Source organism: Notolepis coatsorum (assembly GCF_963971535.1).
Source record: "Notolepis coatsorum genome assembly, chromosome: 5".
NCBI lineage: Eukaryota > Metazoa > Chordata > Actinopteri > Aulopiformes > Paralepididae > Notolepis > Notolepis coatsorum.
The window spans coordinates 9,121,636-9,128,304 of NC_140169.1; the positions used below are offsets into that span (position 1 = coordinate 9,121,636).

The 6,669-nt window shown below is 41.6% G+C and overlaps 1 protein-coding gene across 1 annotated transcript in view; it reads left to right on the plus strand.

The window, feature by feature from the left end:
* LOC311229258 (myosin light chain kinase, smooth muscle-like) overlaps positions 1-6,669 on the plus strand; it is a gene marked incomplete at both ends in the record, with an annotated part of 244,583 nt that overhangs the window by 45,129 nt on the left and 192,785 nt on the right.

Consider the following 6,669-nt stretch of genomic DNA (forward strand, 5'->3'; position numbering starts at 1 on the left):
CCCCACACCAGGTGGTCAGACCCTCTACACCAGTGTTGCCAGTGTCCAAACCCTTCCACAGCCTAGTGAGTGGGGGTGTAACGATGCATCGATTAATCGAAATGCGTCGATTCTAATGTGACGATTCAACTGCATCGATTTGAAAATGTTAGAATCGATTTTAATCGAAATATTTTTTGTAATTTTTTTTATGTATTTTTGTGTGTGTGTGTGTATTGTTTTTATTGACCTATAGTCCATTCATGCTGAGTGAATCAGTTCCCCCAGCCACATTTGTGTATTCAAAATGTTTTGGGGAATTAACTGATAGAAAATGTATCGAAAATGTATCAAATAGAATAGAATCGAATCTAATCGAATCGTGGTCAAATGAAGAGATTTCATGATGCATTGAATCGTTGCCTGAATAATCGTAATCGAAAAATTAATCGTTGTGAGGTCGCATCGTTACACCCCTACTAGTGAGAGGTCGGCATGTTCTGGTCACAGCAGACAGCAGAACCTCAGCGGCAGTGATGGGCAGTAGCTAGCTACAAGTAGCGACGCTACATAGCTTAACTACATTTCTCAGTAGCGTGATGGTAGCGTCGCTACTTTTGAACCAAGTAGCGTTCTCTGTAGTGCAGCTATTTTTAGAACGAAGTAGTGACGTAGCGTGCGGAAACGCTACACGCTACTATCCGGAGAAACAGACATAAAGATTTGTGAAAAAAATAAACTCACCGGAGAAAACCCACTATGATTGGTTGGTTGGTTTAGATATGAGTATGACGACTCACGATTGGGTAAGGTTAGGCCAAAACATTACGGGTAGGCCAATCAGAGGCAGGATAGGGCGGGACTCCAGCTCCGCAAACCAGGAAGTGCAAATCAAAACACTAGACCACTGATGAATGAATGCAACCAGTCCGCGCGAAATGGCAGAGGGATTCGATGTTTTACGGGGCTGATGGCATTGATGAAGATGATGATGTCAATAACAACAATGCCTCTCCATGGCCCTATCTGGAATGAATGAATGGAAAAGATGAAGTTGTGGGATGCATGCAGCAGGCGCGGCGTATCTAAGGTAAGGGACAATAATAATGTTGTTGTTTAAACTGCCGCCGTGCAGCATCAGGCATTGGGCTGTGTTGGCGCTTTCTTCGTCTGTTAACTTACCATGGTGATTGATCTGATCTGTGGTCTGGGGTCCCCACATGATTTTGGGGCCATGGAATGTTTTGTGAGTTACATATTTAAATACATTTGGTCATTTAGCTGACGCTTTCATTCAAAGCAACTTACAAATTGTGTACAACAAGTCAGCAGGAGTGGTACATATCTAGCAGCCAAGTAGTATTGTTTGTCTAGCAGTGTCGAGCTTGAGTGTTATACTCTGAGTACATACTGTAGTAGTATAGACATATTAGCATAGTTGGTGGTAGTATAGACATGGTAGCATAATAGTAAAATGCAGTAAGACAGTTATTATTAGTTAAAATTCTGATATTGAAGAAGTGTGTTTTTGGTTGATAAAGTGGGCAGTTTATCCTGTGCTGAAAAGTCTCCATTCCAATAGAGAGAGTATATATTTTGGTGTTTATTTAATTGATTTGGCCTTTTATTTATTACGTTTCCACAGTTCTTTCCTCATACTTTATTAACATTTTGTACATAATACAAGTTCATGTTAAAATGATGACACAAAAAGCCAGACCGAGGGCTTGTTTCAGTTTTCTAATAAACAATCAAACTGAACTTTTTTTTGCCTGCCTATTTGTTTGGTGGAAACTTGATCATAAAGTAAAAAAAAAAAAAAAAAAAGGTAGTGCCGTTGTAGTTAGCTATTTTTGCCATGTTCTTGTAGTGTAGCTTGCTACATTTATCTGGGGATAGCTTCCATTGTAGTTGAGCTATATTTAATCGAGAGTAACTTGTAGTGTAGCTTACTACATTTTCCAAGTAGCTTGCCCATCACTGCTCAGCGGCCTACATAAGCAAACAGGGTAGAGTTCGCTGTCTCCTTCTCCACGGAGCTGCAGTGGAGTCTGTGGCTATGGACCTCAGTCCATCTGCTCAGTTTCAGGGCTCTGTGGGAGCAGACCTCACGTCTCAGGGTGGACCCCCTTGGGACGAGTGGCGGTCACATTCAGACAAATGTCAAACAGATCTGGAACCAGTTCGGGGAAGCTGTAGTGGACTTCTTTGTCACCTGTACATTGTATATTACTATTACATTTTACTGTTCAATTTGCACTCTGGTTAGATGCCAAGATTATTTTCGTTGTGCTGTACTTGTGCTGTATAATGACAATGCATTTTAATCTAATCTAAGTTAGGCCTATATACAGCAGGGCTAAGATAATGTAAAGGCTTTTGGCTGTAGTCAGCTGCAGCATTCTGGACAAGAAAGAGAATATTTTTTTTGATCTACTTTTTCTCCTCTTTTTTCTGTGATTTTTCTCCCCATCCCAATTTACCTCTCGTGCCAATTCTCCCTCCCCTGTCCTGATCGTTGCTCGCATATGCCCCCCACTTGCCGGTCGTAGGGAGGATAGAAGCCTTGCATCACATGTCCCCTCCGATACATGTGGAGGCAGCCTGTCACATCTTTTCACCTGCCAGCGCGGACTCTCATTTGGCGAGGAGTAACGTGTGGGAGGCTCACACTGCCCCCGCCATTTTCCTGACTTTGCTGTGCAGGCGTCCCCCAACCGACCTGTAGGAGTCGCTGTTCACAACGACCAGACTACCACCCTTTGACTTCCCACCCGCTAACTCTGCCAATTGAGTTAGTATGACGGCCGGCCCAAGCCGGAGGCAACGCCGACACCCGGATTTGAACCCGTGTCTTTTGCGTTGGTGACGAGTGCAATGTCCGCTGCACCACCCAGCCGAGAATCTTGACTAAAGCCACACTCTCAGGAGCAAAACAGAAAGAAGCATTTCATATAAAAGTATTCTGTATTTTTGTATGACAACTAATAAAGAAACTTGAACTTGAAACTTGAACAGAAAAGTCCTGGGCCCTCATTTATCAACGTTGCCGTAACCCCTGCGTACGATCATTTCTAAGCAAAGTGTGGGACTTATCAATTTGAACTTGTGCTTGACTTTGTGCGTATATTTAAGCACAGGTCGGACCATGCGTACCTGGCGCCCGTTGGTAGAATATATTATTACAACAAGGAAATAAGCTTCTGTGCATTAGTTTCAACACTGGCGTGTTCTGTATGAACCGTAATTCATTATAGTTCATTGTAAAATAGCAACAGTAGTGTAATTATGGTCAAAACCCTATAAATAGCATTTGGGATAATAGGTCTTCCTCTCCGAATGAATGCAGCATGGTTTATATAGCGTTATCGGAATATACGGGGTGTACTGACTGACTGCGCTCTGCGTAGCTCAACTCGTTATTATTTTGCGCACAGACCGCAGAAACGCGGGAACGTTTTGATTATATTTAAAAGGCTTTACATTAAACGAAACAAGTGGCATTTCGAAGCTGTAAGCAGAATACAAGTCATATGAACACCCACGATATAGTGTTCTTCCCCCTTCCTACTGTATAAGAAAGAATAAAAAACGCATTGCAATGAGAACAGAGGGTGTATGTGTATTACAAAACCCTTGCAATAATGTGTCTTAAATTAATGAAAAGCATACATGCTCTGGACACAGAGCATATATCATGTGGGTGATATGACTTGTATTATGCTTATAGAATTCCACGTATTTAGTTTTACAATGTCAAAGCCTTTTAATATAAATCAAAACGTTCCCGTATTTCTGCAATCTATGCGCAAAATAATAAGGAGTTGAGGTAGATACACACTCAGAACGTATTACATGCTGGTATGCTGATAGAGTAAACTATTATATGAATATGAATAGGAATTATGATATAAGGTATACACTGGTCCGTCCGCGAGGATAGCGACGAGGAGTCATTAAATGCCATTTGAGAATATAGGCTATTAATGCAATGAAAACATATTATTTAATGTTTTCATAAGCGTAAAGATACAACAGCTAGATTAATGATCAAGTTAGTTTATTGTGCAGGGTTCGCAGGGCTGTGCATTGTGCTATTATATATGCGCAAGTTACTGTTGCATAATGTAGGCTATGGCTGCTATTATATGTAATTCATAAGCTACCTAATAGTATATGATTTTTAGAGGCATCTATTTTGTTGTCGGTATTAGGCTAATACCGACAACAAAATAGATGCCTCTAAAAATCATATTATAGCCAATCGAACACAACTAATAAAGGCATTCATATTACAGCACGGTTATAATGACACACCACCAACGCCAAACAGTGGTAAACGAACGGTCTTTATTAGTATTTGAGCTGTCCAGGCAGAATTGCAGCAATGGTCTTAGGGAGCCGTTGATATCTGACATCACAGTGTACAAGTCAGCCTTTTATTTATCCCATAACACGGATTGTGTCTTCTTGGTTCGACAGCGCGTCAGTGAACAATCTCCCGTGAAGTTTCTCAGAGTTCCGCTCGGGTCAGTCCATTATTTCACATCCCATGGGGGGTGTTTCATGACCATATATGGATAATCATGCACGAGCATTGACGGTAGAACAAAGAGGTATTTATCAACACGGAGGAGCGTAGGACCTGTGTACGCACGGTTGATAAATCCCAATATTTCTGTGCGTGCACACATTCTAAATTCTGTGCTTACGTATGAAAATAGAACACTTTCTAAGAAGTGTTAATAAATTAGGGCCCTGATCTTTGACTTTTAGTGTAGGATGTCACTATCGAGTTGATACTGTATGTCTGTCAAACCTCAATGATTTGGATGGAAATCACAACATCACTACATAAGGGGACAGATGGCTGAGATGAGTGAAACTGAGGGGCAGAATAAAATAATATGTATTTTGTTCTTGTTCGACTGGAGGAATGTATGTCTTTTTATCAGTTTTGGACTCTGGTGATGTGATTTATAGACATGCTGCAGCTTCAATTCTTAAACCTCTATTATTCTGCCCTCAGATGTATTTCTGGTGACAGATATGATACCCACCACTGTGTCCTTTATGAAAAGGTTGGATGGCCTGCTCTGGTTGAAATGCGTAACTATCATTGGTATTTGTTTATCTTTAAAGCCCTTATTGGTTAACCTCCCTCTTACATCACAACACTGTTGGAATGGAATCTCGTAACCTATTCTGTACACGTTCAAATGACTGGCTGCTTCTTAGAGTTCCACCTTTTCCTTTGATGCTTCCAACATCTGAAATGCCCTCCAACTGACTCTGAAGCTGGAGGTTCTTCCTTCTCTTGCTGTATTTAAAAGTATGATCTCCGGACCACTGTGTATCAACTTGTAACTGTCTCAACTGATTTGTATAGTTTAATCTTATTAGTTGTGCCTATATGTATGAATCTACTGATAACTGTCTTGTTTTGTAAGCTCGTTGTTGTCTCACGACTTGAAATAAAGGTTTGAAATGAAAATGTACCATCCAACAACCGTTGATGTCATTGAGACAGTCTCTGATATTTGTCTGCTCTGATTATTATAGGCTTTAAAGGGTGATCTAGTTGTGTATCATCAGCATATCGTTGAGATGCTATATCTGTGAATGATTCTGCCAAGTGGAAGCATGTCGACTGAAAAGAGGACATGACCTAATATAGAGCCCAGGGGAACCCCACAGGAAATGAAGAATGAGAATGGGTTTCCATTGGAGGCAGAGGAAGTTGTGTTGTGACTGGCTGAATGTGTGTAGCCTGACCCCTGGCATGAGAGAGATAGGAGTAGAACCAACCCAAGACTTTGCCTGAAACACTAACCCACTTCTGAAGAGAGTTAATCATTTTGCAAATTATGGTCTGAAAAATTATTAGCGCTCACATTGTTATCCACCAGCTGATATACTTGGCCAGAATGTCATATGATTCTGTATCTGTATGTGTGTGGAAGTGCATGTACGTGTGTGTGTGTGTGTGTGTGTGTGTGTGTGTCTGTGTGTGTGTGTGTGTGTGTGTGTGTGTGTGTGTGTGTGTGTCTTCCTCTGGCATGTCTGATATGTATACACACCAGACATTGTGTTTATCACACTCACACACACACTCATACATACACACACGCACATACACACGTGTGCAAACACACATACACACACACACTGTGAGGTCCTGCTGTCCATTGGCGTTCACTAGGCAGATTTATGAAGGGAGAGATAGTAAGAGGGAGACAGAGAGAGAGAGAGATAGAGAGAGAGAGAGAGTAAGAGGGAGACAGAGAGAGTGTAAGAGGGAGACAGAGAGAGAGAGTAAGAGGGAGACAGAGAGAAAGTAAGAGGGAGACAGAGAGAGAGACAAAGAGAGAGTAAGAGGGAGACAGAGATAAAGTAAGAGGGAGACAGAGATAGAGAGAGACAAAGAGAGAGTAAGAGGGAGACAGAGAGAAAGTAAGAGGGAGACCGAGAGAGAGACAAAGAGAGAGTAAGAGGGAGACAGAGAGAAAGTAAGAGGGAGACAGAGAGAGAGAGACAAAGAGAGAGTAAGAGGGAGACAGAGAGAAAGTAAGAGGGAGACAGAGAGAGAGACAAAGAGAGAGTAAGAGGAGACAGAGAGAAAGTAAGAGGGAGACAGAGAGAGAGTAAGAGGGAGACAGAGAGAGAGACAGAAATAGAGGGATACAGAGT